This window comes from Notechis scutatus, chromosome 3, assembly GCF_049901735.1.
Source record: "Notechis scutatus isolate UNSWTSFEM ecotype Mainland chromosome 3, rNotScu1.2, whole genome shotgun sequence".
Taxonomy (NCBI): domain Eukaryota; kingdom Metazoa; phylum Chordata; class Lepidosauria; order Squamata; family Elapidae; genus Notechis; species Notechis scutatus.
The window spans coordinates 111,091,239-111,104,959 of record NC_142011.1 but is presented as its reverse complement, the minus strand read 5'-3'; the positions used below and the strand labels follow the sequence as shown (position 1 = coordinate 111,104,959).

The 13,721-nt window shown below is 41.9% G+C and overlaps 1 protein-coding gene across 2 annotated transcripts in view; it reads right to left on the bottom strand.

The window, feature by feature from the left end:
* TMEM121 (transmembrane protein 121) overlaps positions 1 to 9,516 on the bottom strand; it is a 68,278-nt gene extending 58,762 nt beyond the window's left edge. The window contains exons 1-2 of one of the 2 annotated variants that reach the window (XM_087962479.1): positions 9,204 to 9,516; positions 7,542 to 7,670 (exon numbers count right to left, since the gene is read on the bottom strand). The gene's annotated coding sequence lies outside the window, so the exon portion shown is untranslated. The remainder of the gene's footprint in view (positions 1 to 7,541; positions 7,671 to 9,203) is intronic. The other variant, XM_087962478.1, reaches the window with a different exon arrangement.
* Positions 9,517 to 13,721: the final 4,205 nt, after the last annotated feature.

Sequence of the window (13,721 nt, the reverse complement as noted above, 5' to 3'; positions counted from 1 at the left end):
TAAACCTATACTCAGAGGCTTACATTGCATATAATTGTATATACATTGTATACATGTCTCATTCTCCAGCATCCCCCTAGTGTTCAGTTGCCCCTCTGTCTGAACACTGTACATTTCTTTCTAGTCAAATTTATGGTATAAAATAATATAGTCCTTGACTTCTGTCCATCGTGGTCATAAGTAATGGTAGTTGTAAAGTGGGTCACCCATGTGCCTGACTCAATTTTATGACCTTTTTGTGGCAGTTAAGTGAATGTTGCAATTGTAAAGCAATCACCAAAGTTAAGTGAATGTCAGTTATTAAGCAAATCAATTGTTTTGAACAATTGTTTTACTGAAAACCAGAAGTAAATGCCAGATTTTGGCAAAATCTTCATAACATGTGGTCACGTGATTGTGCAACATTGCAAATGACTGCATCGGCTGGTGGCTGAATGTCCAAAATTTAGTCAAGTGACCATGGGGTTGGGGGCTGTCGGAACTTCAGAACCTAGGGGAGGTCCATCATGACATCAAATGGTTTGCTATCCAACCAGTCATATGTCGAAAACTACTTGTAAGTGGGATTGCCAGCAACAGCGATGTTCACGTTAAGCTTTCTAGAGGGTTTGGTCAGGGTTGATTGCCTCCCTGACAGCTCCCTTTCTGAAGGGATCTTCTCAGGCTCACAATATGCAACATATTCTCCTAATTTATATATAATGCTAAATCATAATTTTGATTTGTTTTGAAATTATATTCATGTATGATTAACATTGGTTTTATAAGCCTTCTCTCCATTCTTGGAATGGACTTGTCCAACATGTTGAGCCATGGTGACTTAACTATTGTACCAAACTGGTTGTCAGCCTTCAAGATTTTTCTCCCTTTGCTTTGCATCTTTCGGCTGTCATAAGTAACGGGGGAGGAGGAGGGAATGGTTATGGGAAGTGAGCTGGAGGTGTTACAAACCAGAACTGTATAAGCTGGGGAGGGGGTACATTCTTGCTTAGGTTTCTATCCTATGCTATGCGCAGCTGCAACCCTTTATCAAACTATGTCAAGGTCAACGGACAGAAGCCTCATCACCACCTGGAGATGCCCACATGATGATATACACAACTTTTAATTGGATGAGCCAATTGAACTATTGGGGGTGGGAACGTTGCCATTACTTTGTATATGTGGTTTACGCGCCCATTTTCTCAGATTCAGAATTCTTTTGTTGCTACCACTTGATTTCCAGTAAAAGATATCTTTTCTCTGATTAAAAGAGTCTAAGTATTTCTTTCTTGGATTTTGAATGGAGCACCAGCTGACATTATTCTGAATCTCCACATTACCAGCCCACCCGGAGAAATAATAAATTTTCTTCCGAGGGGATCTGAACACAATGTCAAATCCAGCCAGTGACCAAGAAGACCTGGGAGCAACTGGAGGACAAGATTCTCTGCTGCTAGAGGAAGAAGGGGAAGCCGACTTGTTAGCAGAACTAAATCTTGGGGGAAAACCAGCTGTAAAACCCAAATGGTCCCTGGGAGTCGGTTGGAAGGAGTTCCTGAAGTTATTGGGCTCTGCCCAGGGCTTAAGCTCCGCCCACCACCCACAAACCAATGGGGCTTGTGAGAGAACTAACTCGGTATTGGAACAATATCTTCGATGTTATATAAATTATCAGCAAGATAATTGGGCTGACCTATTGCTATTCGCTGAGGTGGCATATAATAATTTGGTACATAGTAGTACTGGGTTTACTCCGTTTAAAGTAGCTTCGGGGCAAGACTTTGTACCCATACCCGAGCTTCCATGGGAGAAACCTAACATTCAGTCATTAGATGAATGGATAACACAGCTCCAGCTTACCTGGCTGGTTACCTGTAAAGCATTAGATGATGCTTGTCAAGCTCATAAAAAATTTGCAGATAAAAAGAGAACTCCACAAAAACCATATCAAGTGGGTGACAAGGTCTTTTTATCCACCAGATATTTGCAGACTACACGAAAGTCAAAGAAGCTTGGACCTAAGTATGTTGGACCTTTCTCAATTGAACGAATTGTGAACCCTGTGGCAGTCCAACTGAAATTACCAAAAACTCTCCGACGGATCCACCCTGTTTTCCATGTTAGTTTATTAAAACCTGAACATACCTCTGACTTGAGACCAACTCAGGTTGATCCCCCTGTACCATTGCTAATTGAAGGTGAACAACATTTTGAAGTTAAAGAAATTTTGGATTCTCAAAAACGAAGGGGTCGACTCCAGTATTTGGTTGCTTGGAAACATTTTCCCCCTTCCCAGGCTGAGTGGGTGAATGAGAAGGATGTTAGAGCTCCTACTCAAGGCATTTTGTATTAAATATCCTGATAAACCCTAAAAATTAGTATATTGCTGTTACATGTATATTTTCTATTACCTTCTATTTTTATCTTTTTTAGGACTAACGTCTCTTTTCTAGGAGGGCCGAATGTCAGCCTTCAAGATTTTTCTCCCTTTGCTTTGCATCTTTCGGCTGTCATAAGTAACGGGGGGAGGAGGGAGGAATGGTTATGGGAAGTGAGCTGGAGGTGTTACAAACCAGAACTGCATAAGATGGGGGGGGGTACATTCTTGCTTAGGTTTCTATCCTATGCTATGCACAGCTGCAACCCTTTATCAAACTATGTCAAGGTCAATGGACAGAAGCCTCATCACCACCTGGAGATGCCCACATGATGATATACACAACTTTTAATTGGATGAGCCAATTGAACTATTGGGGGTGGGAATGTTGCCATTACTTTGTATATGTGGTTTACGCGCCCATTTTCTCAGATTCAGAATTCTTTTGTTGCTACCACTTGATTTCCAGTAAAAGATATCTTTTCTCTGATTAAAAGAGTCTAAGTATTTCTTTCTTGGATTTTGAATGGAGCACCAGCTGACACTGGTTTTCAGACAAAGATTCTACATTAGCTATTTCTGTTGTTTTAATGAGGCTAAAAGATCTGGACTGCAAAAATGTCAAGAGAACAATTGGCTATGCAGGGAACTAATTTTCAATCATTTTCATATGCACACTTAAGAATGACATTTAATATAAATAAAAAGATGACTGAAATAAAACAAAGTAGGGAGGAATATACATGTTAACAAAGAATGAATGTGTGATTGCTAAAAAGAACATTTTTTGTTGAAATCTAAAATGGTAAAACATATGCATGTTAAAATGGGCTAAGAATGTTGGTTATAATATATGGAGGGATCAATGGGAAAGTATGTGGTTAAAAGAAATTAAATTCACCTTGTGGTTACAACTTAAGAGACAACTATTGTGATGTACCATCACCACATAAATTCGGACTTATAAAAAAAGTGGTGGGAATTTCCACATGGAAGTCTTCAATGAGACAGAATATTTGATGTTGACACAATTGCTGTCTAATTATTAAAAAACACAAAATAAATATATACTGCATGTGTGGTGAAAGTTAGAATTATGAGCATCTATAATAGAGAAATGATTATACATATTATGATATGACTACACAAATGGTGCACTTGCAATTAGAAGTTAATGACATGATAATCATTTGTGTAATAATTTCATGATGCACATAGTGTTACTTGGAGATATTTTGTGGCTTATAACAAATTATTATACAATGGATATAAAAAGTCTCCACACCCATTAAAATATCTGGCTTTTGAGATGTAAAAAAATCTGACCAAGATAAATCACTTCAGAATTTTTTCTACTTTTAACCTATTTAACAAATTAACACATAAGCTGTACAATTCAATAGAAAAATAAACTGAAACCTTTTAGAGGGAAAATAACAACAAACATGGTTGCACATCTTTAAACTAATACTTAGTTGATGCACCTTTTAATTTTATGACAGCATTAGCATTTGGGGCAGGAGGCCGTCAGCAACTCACATTCCCATTGTCTTGGGAATCTTTGCCTACACTTCCTTGCACAAGCATTTCACATCTGTCAAACTGTAAGGGTGTGATGACCCGGGGCATGGCACAAAGGCAACACAGTTACATAAGTAAGAAAAGTCCCTTTAATATCTCCAACTTTGTCCCTAATGTGCAGTTACCTTCGGCTGGAGAAAAAAAAAACTGTTCCAAGAACAGTCTTTAAGTGGAGGAAATTCAGTCTGAAAACAAAGTACATCTAAACTGTAAATAAAAATCCACACAAACCACGCTGCAGTAATTAACTGGACAGGGCAGGATAAGGAGTTGCAGACTTCAAAGGCCAACAAAACCCACATGGTTGGGAAGACGCCAGGAACCCAGATAAGCCTCAACAAAACAAGATAATACGCTATTTGCTCTCAACAGTTGGCAACACATAACTGCCCTTTTTAAACACTGTGTTCCCAGCTGCAGCGAATGAAGGGAATCAGGGCCCTTTCCTCCTCCGTAAGCCACACAACTCACGTTGCTCCCTTCTCAGTTCCTCCCTTGTGTGCCCTAGGATGGAGAGGGAATGGGCCTGGGACTTCCTCTGAATTCCCTCTGCCTTGCTCTACCTCTCCCCTGCTCTGCCCAGCCAGACTCTGCTCTGCCCCAGTTTCTTCTACAGCCAATGGAGCCACACTCACACTCCCTGTCAGCTGCTTGGCCTCTCCCTCGGAATCAGATTCCGACAGGGCCATGACAAAGGGCATCTCCTGTGCACAGCTCTCTTAGGTTCACTGCACAGATTTTCATTTGGATTCAGGCTGGGCCATTCAAAACATTGATCTTCTGTTAAAGCCATTCTCTTGGAGGTATGCCATTGGGTCATTGTCATAAGTGAAAACCCTCTTCATCTTCAGCATTTCAACAAAGGCCTGAAAGTTTTGTGCTAAAATTGACTGATATTTGGAACTGTTCATAATTCCCTCCACTATAACCCTAGTTCTAGCTGAAGAAAAGCAGTCCCATTGCTACCACCATATGTTTGCCACCACCATGCTTCAAGTAGGCATAGTGTACTTTTGGTGATGTGCAATGTTGTTTTTGTGCTAAACATACTTTTTGCAAGTTTGGATGTTTTTCTCTGTAATACAGGTAATCCTTGGAGTATGAGCATTCCCTTAGTGAACATTTGAAATTATGGATAAGCGCCCCCTAGCATTTCAAGTCCTGAAACTATGAATCTTGCAGCACCATGGCAATTGTTTGCCCTTATGAACAACCACAAGGCTCTGTAATGTTCTCCTGAATGTTGCAGGTTGAAATGGAGCTTCAGAAGGGTGAATTGAATTCACCCCTCCGGCACTCTGTTCAAGCCTCAGCAGGCCTCCTCGGCATGTTGCAGCTTAAAATGGAGCTTCCAAGGAGCAGATCCACCCCTTGGAAGCTCCATTTTGGCCTGCAACATGATGTGGGAGGCCCGCGGAAGCCTAAACGGAGTCGGGGAGAACTTGGGTGGTCTTAGGCAGGTGGCCTGTTCTATCACTAGGCCCCCGCAATGGCCTTCCCCACCCTGAAATATCTCATGTGCACTTAACGAGCCTTGCATTCAATTAGCGAATGCATGGGCAAAAAGTGGATCCCGTTCAAGGTACAAGATTCAGTCCCACGAATCCTTGGGTTACGAATGGAATGGGCAGGCTCCATTACATTTGTAACTCAAGGACTACCTGTAAAAGGCTTCTGTTCTGCCACTGTATCTACAGTTCAGACATATGAAGAAAATGGGATATTACTGACACATGTAGTACACAACCACTACTTTTCAGAACTCCTGCATTTAATGCTGCTGTAGGTTTCCTGGCAGCCTCTCAAACCTGTTTTCTTTTGGGGTGGGTTTCATCAATGTTGGAGGGATATCCAGTTCTTGGTAATGTCACTGTTGTGATGTTCTCTTCTCCACATATTGATGACTATCTCCACTGTGTTCCATGGTATATCCAATGTCTTGACATTTTTTGTACCCTTCTCCTAATATTTTCCAACAATGAGATCCCTTTGATGCTTTGTAAGCTCTTTACAGACCATGGCTTTTGCTGTAAAAGACACCTCAGTAAATGTCAGAAAAATCCTACTAGAATAGCAGAACTTTATGTGGGTCTAATCAGAATCACTTTAATTGATGGCAAGTGTGTACTGACTACTATTTACCATCCATTTGAATGTGATTAATTCTGAACACAGTCACACCCCTACTTTATAAGAAGCTGTGCGTACTTATGCAACCGTTATTTATATTTTTATTATTACTTTCCCTCCAAAAGTTTTATTTTCCAATTGAATTGAACAGCTTACATGTTACATTAAAGGTGGAAAAAATTCTGAAGTGATTTATCTTGGTCTGATTTTTTTACATCTCAAAAACCTGGCATTTTAACAGGAATGTGTAGACTTTTTATATCCACTGTATAAAGGATGATTCAATCTGTCACTTTTACCTTTTGGCCTAGTACTGATTATTCTCTGTGCTACTATCTAATGTTTTTTTAATAGACATTTTTAAGATTGTTTTAAACAAGTGGACATTTTGTCTCTTTATATAATCAAAACCATAACTGAACCCAATGGGTTTTTTTCTCGACAAAAATTAGCTTATGCTGTAAATGCCCTACAGTCCATCCATCTGTCCTTGCAATAGAATTTCAACCGCTATAGCAATTGCTTAGACTTCAATACCACCCCATAGTGATTTACAGCAGTGATCCCCAACTTTTCTGCCTCCAGTCTAGGCAGTGGTGATGGAGAAAAGGGTGTGTGTGAAGAAGGGATGGTTTCATGTGTGCAACCTAATCCCCTGCATGCACAAATAGACCTTTTGCATGTTCATCTACTGCTTGCACGGACTGGGTCCCAATGGGCTGCAGATCGGGAGTTAGGGACCTCTGCTTTACAGCACTCTCTGAGCAGTTTATAAGTTAGCATATTGCCCCAACAATCATTTCACTGAGCACGGGAGAATGGAAGGCTGAGTAAACCTTGAGCTTATCGAACTCCTGGCTGTGGCAGAGTTAGCCTGCAATACTGCATTCTAGCCACTAGCCACCATGGGTCCTGGAATTTCAAATTCCCGGGTACAACAAGAAAACAGTATATAAATTTCACTTTATACTTTAATTAAATAACTAAAAATATAAATTTTATGCTGTTTGTTAGTAAGCATTTCTAGGCTTGATTCTTTTTCCATGTTTGTGCTTTCTTGAGCTTTAAGATAAACAATGGAAACCTTGGCCTAAATCCTCTCACACTGAGGATGGGGGGAAAGATCTTCATGGCTATGATTCCCAAACTGTGGAACGCTTCCACCTCAAAAGATTTGTTCATATTGTACCCTTTTCCCTCCAGGCCCAGACTTCCTTTCCTCCTGTGGCCCATTTTTTAATTTCTACAATTGGCAAAATTTTAAAGATTGTGGTTAATATGACTGTTTATAAAATCACATCTATGTTTCATTTTCTTGTTATGCTGTTATTTAAGGTAGTTTGGGATATTAATGATGGGTCTGATTTGGTTGACTGTATATTGTTTTACACATCTGTCTTCTACAGAATGTTATTTCTATAAAATACTACTACTACTACTGATATTAATAATAATAATAACATGGATATACCGCTTATACAAGGACCTTCACTGCATGGATTGTTTTCCTCTTGTAGATTTGAACATACTTCTTAGATGTTTGGAAAGGCCCCACAATCTTTTGTTTGCTTGTTTCATCTAATTGCCAAATGATACCTGTCTTCAGGGGGAAAAAAGTAGCCTTAAATCTGATATAAAGAGTCCAACCATCATGCAAAAAATCAGTATTGACCCACCTTCCCCATGGAAGACCTTCCTTAACATTGGTAAGTGGTCTAGAAGAAAAGGAGAAGTAGTGTGCACATACTAAAAGCATTTCATTGCTATCTCCTCCCACATCTAAGTCTGAACTATTTCTGCAGAAGGGGGAAAAGAGAATCCATACCATCAGCTGTTGAACTTGTATTTTCTTAGAAGCCTCATTCACCTGCTGAACTGTTTCTGAGAGACAGTGAGCTGTGTGTCTGTGTGCACATGTCGAAAGGAAAGTATTTCCATGTGCCCTACACAGTAACAGTAACACCTCTTTTTCAATTCTTCTGCCTTCCCCAAGATTTAGAGATCAAGCAGCACAAAAGAGCTGTTACTTATATGTCCACACATACATATGAGTAAGTAGTGATTGCAAACAATAGGTGTTGATATCTCAGATCACTTGCCTGCTTCTTTAATTTGGAATGTATAAAGAAGAGTAAGAACGAAGCATGGGGCAAAAGCACAGAGAGCAGAAAGGTCAACAACTATTTTCTACTTATTTGTTCCCTCAGAATGGTGCTCTGCTGGTAACTGGAATAATTTTAGATGGTCAAGAAACTTTCAACAATTAGAAAGGAAAAAGTTTGCCTTTCTGGTACCTAGTGAAATGCAGAAGGCACCAGCTGTCTCTTCAGGACCAGCCTAGTCCTCTAGCTCATGGAGTCCATTGGCACTGCCAAGAATGGGACACAGAAAGCCTGCAGGTACCTCCATCTCTGGGTCTCCCTCTTGCCCTTCCCACCTCATCCCCAGAAAAGCAGTGGAGATTAGGTTCAGTGGATCTAATGCTGCAATGGACCAAGGAAAACAATGCAAGCCAGCAGAGAGGTGGCTGGCTGTTCTTATGAGAACTAACCACTAATCCTGTGTGAGCTCTGTGGACCTTGAGGGAGGGAAGGAAAGAAAGCTACTGCTACTGCTCCTCTCCCTCTTCTGGTGGGGATTGGACACGGGTGGAGGGTGGGGTGGGGAGAACAGGCATCTTTCAGTACAGGTGAGCTAGTTGAGAAAATGAGCCAGCTGCTTCTTGAGTGAGTAGCTGAGATGGCTTGCTTGTGCATCTGCCTCACCCATTAGGATTGGATCTGACAGGCCCTAGCCTCTCAGCTGTCCAGTGAAAATAGGCAAGCAGAGGTGGAGGACCGGAGGGAGTGGGAAGGCAGCGCCATTGGGCTCAATCGTCTTCCCCCCATAAGCATTGTAAACACAATCTGGCATTTGTGCCCACTTTCCTTGACGCAATGGGGTGTAGAGGGACGATTAACTGGGTTGCTCCCCAGGATGCATTGCTCAGGATTCCCCAGAGCATTGAGTCGGCATCAAGGGGCAGGAGGAATTTCGACTCCCCACACCTTGGAATTTCATCCAAATCTTCCCTGCGGGCGTGAAGAAGGAGAACACAGCACACCGTCGGATTATGGTGCAGTCGGACTCTTACCTCGTTTTTTTCGGGGCTGAGTAAATTCCCTGCCTCTGCTGCGGCGCGCTTGAGACGCTTCCAGATGAAATGGAGAAGAGGGGAATCGTTCCGATCCACTTCCAGCACAGACAAACGAGCTCTAGAAAGAATCGCTTCTCCCCCCTCCCACCCCACGGCACGCTGGCTTTTCGAGAGGACGCCTGGCAATGCCTCTTGGCTCCACGTTCACGCAAGTACGGGAGGCGGCGGGGCGAGATTGGCTACCGCCGCCGCCGCTTGCGCAGGAGGGGCTGCTAGGTTTGGAGATTTGGGGTGGGGGAGAAAAGGAAGAGGCGGGAGCGTCCGCAGGTGGAGGGGATGAAAATCGCAGCTTCGGATGACGCCAACGATGGGGAGGGGGCTACAGCTGCATTACTCCCTAATGAAGGACAGAAATATCCTTCGGAAAGGATGAGCGAAAGACCACGGGAAATAAGGGGCGTGCAGATAAGGGGACTCCATTAAAATCAGGATAAGTTGGAAAGAGGTGATAGAACAAGGAATGGGATACCCAGCAAATACAATAAGTAGAAATAATCGCACTGTCCTTTCCTGTGGGCTTTAGATTAATTTCTGCCCTTTCTCTAATATGGTTTTAAGGCGTTTTGTTCATTTAATTTTTAAAAGTACTGATATTTTCTCACTAGTCTGAAAAAGTAAACAATCGACGGAAGGATGGGCCTGGTGCCCGAAGAATTAGAATGGCAGGCCATAAAATGCAATATTGCCCCCACTAATTACTGTATTATAGCGCCTTCTGCTGTAGAACTGGGAGCCACTTTTTAATTTATAGTTTTAATTACTATTCTTTGTGTTTTTTTAGAACTACACTAAGCATTATTTTGATGGAAAGGTTGAATATTAATATTAATTGCAATTTCCATCTATTAAATACTAAGATTATACGTACAATAACATAAATTTTAACTATTTGAATTCTTTATTAAGGAAAAGTTCCTTTGATTTTTTTGACCCAAAATTGGATATTTGAGTTCCTCCCATTCTTCTCCCTTGTTTGGGAGGTTTGATTCCTGCTCTCTCACGCCAAATCTAAAGTAGCTTAAATTTCTAGGAGGTATCCTTGGTAATTAGTGCGTTTCAGTTTACAAGTTCCAAGGCACTACCAACAAAGACTTTTGAGTAATTGTATTATCTCTTTTATTCATATCCCTTTCTTGTTTTTTCAGTAACTTCTCTATTATTTCCTTAAAAGAGACAGAGAAAGGGAGAGAAAGATAATAGCTGCAGGTTGGTTTTTGACTAGTGGCAGTAGAGTTGTCAATCTAGAACAGGGTGTCAAACTGAAAGCCCACAGGCTGGATTCGGCCCATGTAGTGCTTAGATGGCCTGGCAGTCTCTCTGCCAGCCAAAACGGGGCATAGGCCCCCCACACCTCTTTAGCAGCATCTGCCAACTAGAACTAGATACCTTCCAAGATCTGGATGGCTCTTGTTCAGAAGAGCCAAAAACATCTGGCTCTTCATCCAGGTCTTTGATTACCTGTTTGTCATCTTTTATCTTAATCTTTTACCTGTGATTGATTTAATTGTAATTGTTTTTATTGTCGTGAGCCACCCAGGGTCATGGGTGGTATATCAATTTTGTAAATTATTACTAATATTAAGTCCTCCTCTAGGGCTGTGTCAGAGGACGTAACAAAGATTGATAGACTGTTGGACAGATAGTTTTTTAGAGACATCTGGGAAATAGTTAGTTCATTTATGCTCTACTCCTATACAAAAGAGTCAAGCCCCATAGCTGGGGACTCTACATGTCTTTAATCTCAACATTATGGAATTGAGACTATTTGTGCCAGAAAGTAAATCTCCCTTTGTCTGGAATAGCTGTTTTGAATGCAAAGGGGGAAAAATGCATCTCGAGCCTGTGTCAAACGCCCACCATGACCACGCCTGGCTATGCCAACATGACTACACCCATCCCTGCCCCCCCAGCCCTCTGAGGTCAAACACAACTCTGATGCGGCCCTCAATGAAATTTGACACCCCTGATCTAAAAGCACCATGCCTGAACAGGAGTGCATTTTTATTTGAATGATGGTAAATGTTAGTAAATTTTTGTCAAGACAGCTGGTAAATAACTTGATCTAAGCCCAGAGCTACATCATAAATCTATTGCTAAAAAAGCAAATGTTGCATGATGTGAACAATTCCATGCAGCAAAAATGTGATAAAGAATAGAAATTATGGATAGTCTTGTGATTACTATTTTTAATGGTCACAATGGTCTGCTTTTTATCTTTATTTCTGTCTTCTAAAACTTATCAATAACACTTAGACTTCTTTCAAGATGGCTGTGAATATGGATGCTGTGGCTGGCTGCTCCTTTCAGTGTATGGTGTGTATGATTCTTTGTGTTTTGGATTCTTTCCTTGATTGAATCCTGTGGGGGCAAGGGGCATCTATAGTCGGCAAGCCTTGCTACAAATTGGAGTGAAATGTGAAAAGGCTATTATGGACAATTTTATACATTTTCATAATATACGGAAGGAGGCAGCTAGGATCCTGGGGGAGCTATGCATCACTATCCCTGTAGGAAGGAAGAAGAGGCAGAGAAAGAGGAACAGGAAGAGGAGGAGGAAGGGAGGATGCCGTACTGGGGTTTTCTTTAGGACAGGACAGGAGCAGAAATTCTGGCAAGAGCAAAGGGGGAGGTTTAAGCCTTTATGTGAACAAAAGCTGCTGTATCAATACAAAGACTGTAGACAGCCACTGCTCCATGGATCTGGAGTATATGATTCTTAAATGTAGACCCATATATCTTCCACAGGAATTCAGCATGGTTTTGATTACTGCAGTCTATATCCCACTTGACGCCAATACTAATATATATATATATAATAATATATAATATTATATACAATACAATACTTTGGGATTCTTGTATAACATTGTTAGTAATCCTGAATAAGTATCCTGATGCTGTGCATATCATAGCGGGGGACTTTAATCAAGCTGATTTAAAAGCAGTGCTCCCTAATGTTAACTCATAACACATTTTGTACACATGTTTTATAGTTGTCAACAGAAAAAGGGGAGGAGTTTCAAAGACTCAGTGTGGAATCAAAAGTACATTCCATTCATATTTTCTTCAGAGACTGATTAGATGACTGAAGCTTTTGCTGTGCAAAAATCTAATTGGAGAGCATGATTGATGACTCTTGGCTATGGACGTGTTTCATTGGATGATACACCCAGAGAGGTTGGGACAAAAGCAGGTTCAAGGGTGACAGTGAATTATGTATCTCAGAGTCAGCTATGCCCAGGCTAATGCCAGCATGTTATCTTCTAATAAATCCTTCCAAGTATTGGGAGTGTGGCTCGAGGCTCATGATTTAATTAGAGTAACTGCCAGAATCCTGATAGAAAGCCAACTCTCTTAATTAATCACTGGGGTGCCTGTGTCCCGGCCTGTTCCATCACTTCCCGACATCTAGGGTGCATGGAGAGAAACTCATGGCAGAGGCTATCAGGAGAAAGCTTAGCCTCCAGCCAGAAGCAAACAGAAACTGATAGCATAATTACAGAAGGAGGACAGCTCCTCTTCAACTCCAAAGAGAAGAAACCTGCTCTGTTGGAAGGGAGAAAACCAGATAAGTATTGATGGAATCCCTGGGGAGATCCATAGAGCAGCTGAGAGAGGGATCTGAACAGGCCACCATTCGAGATGGTGGCCTGTCCTGCTGCCCAAAACAGACGGGAACTTTTACAAGGCCCTTTGAAGTGGGGAGAAGCAGGCGAGACCACAGCCTCCCTCTCTACACACCAAAAAAAAAAAAAAAAGTGCCCAGAGCAGCAGCCTGTGCCTCCCCCATGCAGCAGGCAGTCTCTTCCTCCTGTGAGAACTAGAGCTGGGGAGGAAGGTCAGTCACCTCAAGTGCAGGCTTACAGAGGGCTACAGAGAGAAGAAGGAGCAGAGCCCAACAAACCGCCCCGGTTCAGGGGAAATTTGATGGAGACCCAGACCAGCTAGCTTTATTCCTCGACTCAGATAAGATCTATCTGGAACACTATGGACACCTCTACCCCTCCCCTAGAGCTTTCTGAGGGGCTAGAGGGAGAAGCAAGAGGATGGCTAGCAACCATCCACAAGAGAAGGGCCCCCCAACTATATGATGTAGATGACTTCCTACAACTGCTAGGGGTCAGATTTGTGGAGGCAGAGGAGGACCTGTACATGGAAGATGAGCTCGGCAACCTAAAGCAGGAAGGGCGACCCATCAAGGAACACATCCGTGAATTCAGGAGAATCATTGGGAAGATACCCCTTTTGCCTGAGTGGATGCTGGTTCATTTTTTTTAGAAAGAGCCTGGACAAGCAAATTAGCAAAATAACTGCCTATCGGGACATCCCGAACCAACTCTCTGAGTGGCCTAAAAACCCTGAGGTGGCAGACCAAAGGCTGGAAGGTACCTTGCGATGATGCGGAGTAAATCTCTGGATTGTGGGGGACCCAGGAAAGGAGCCTTGGAGTCTCAC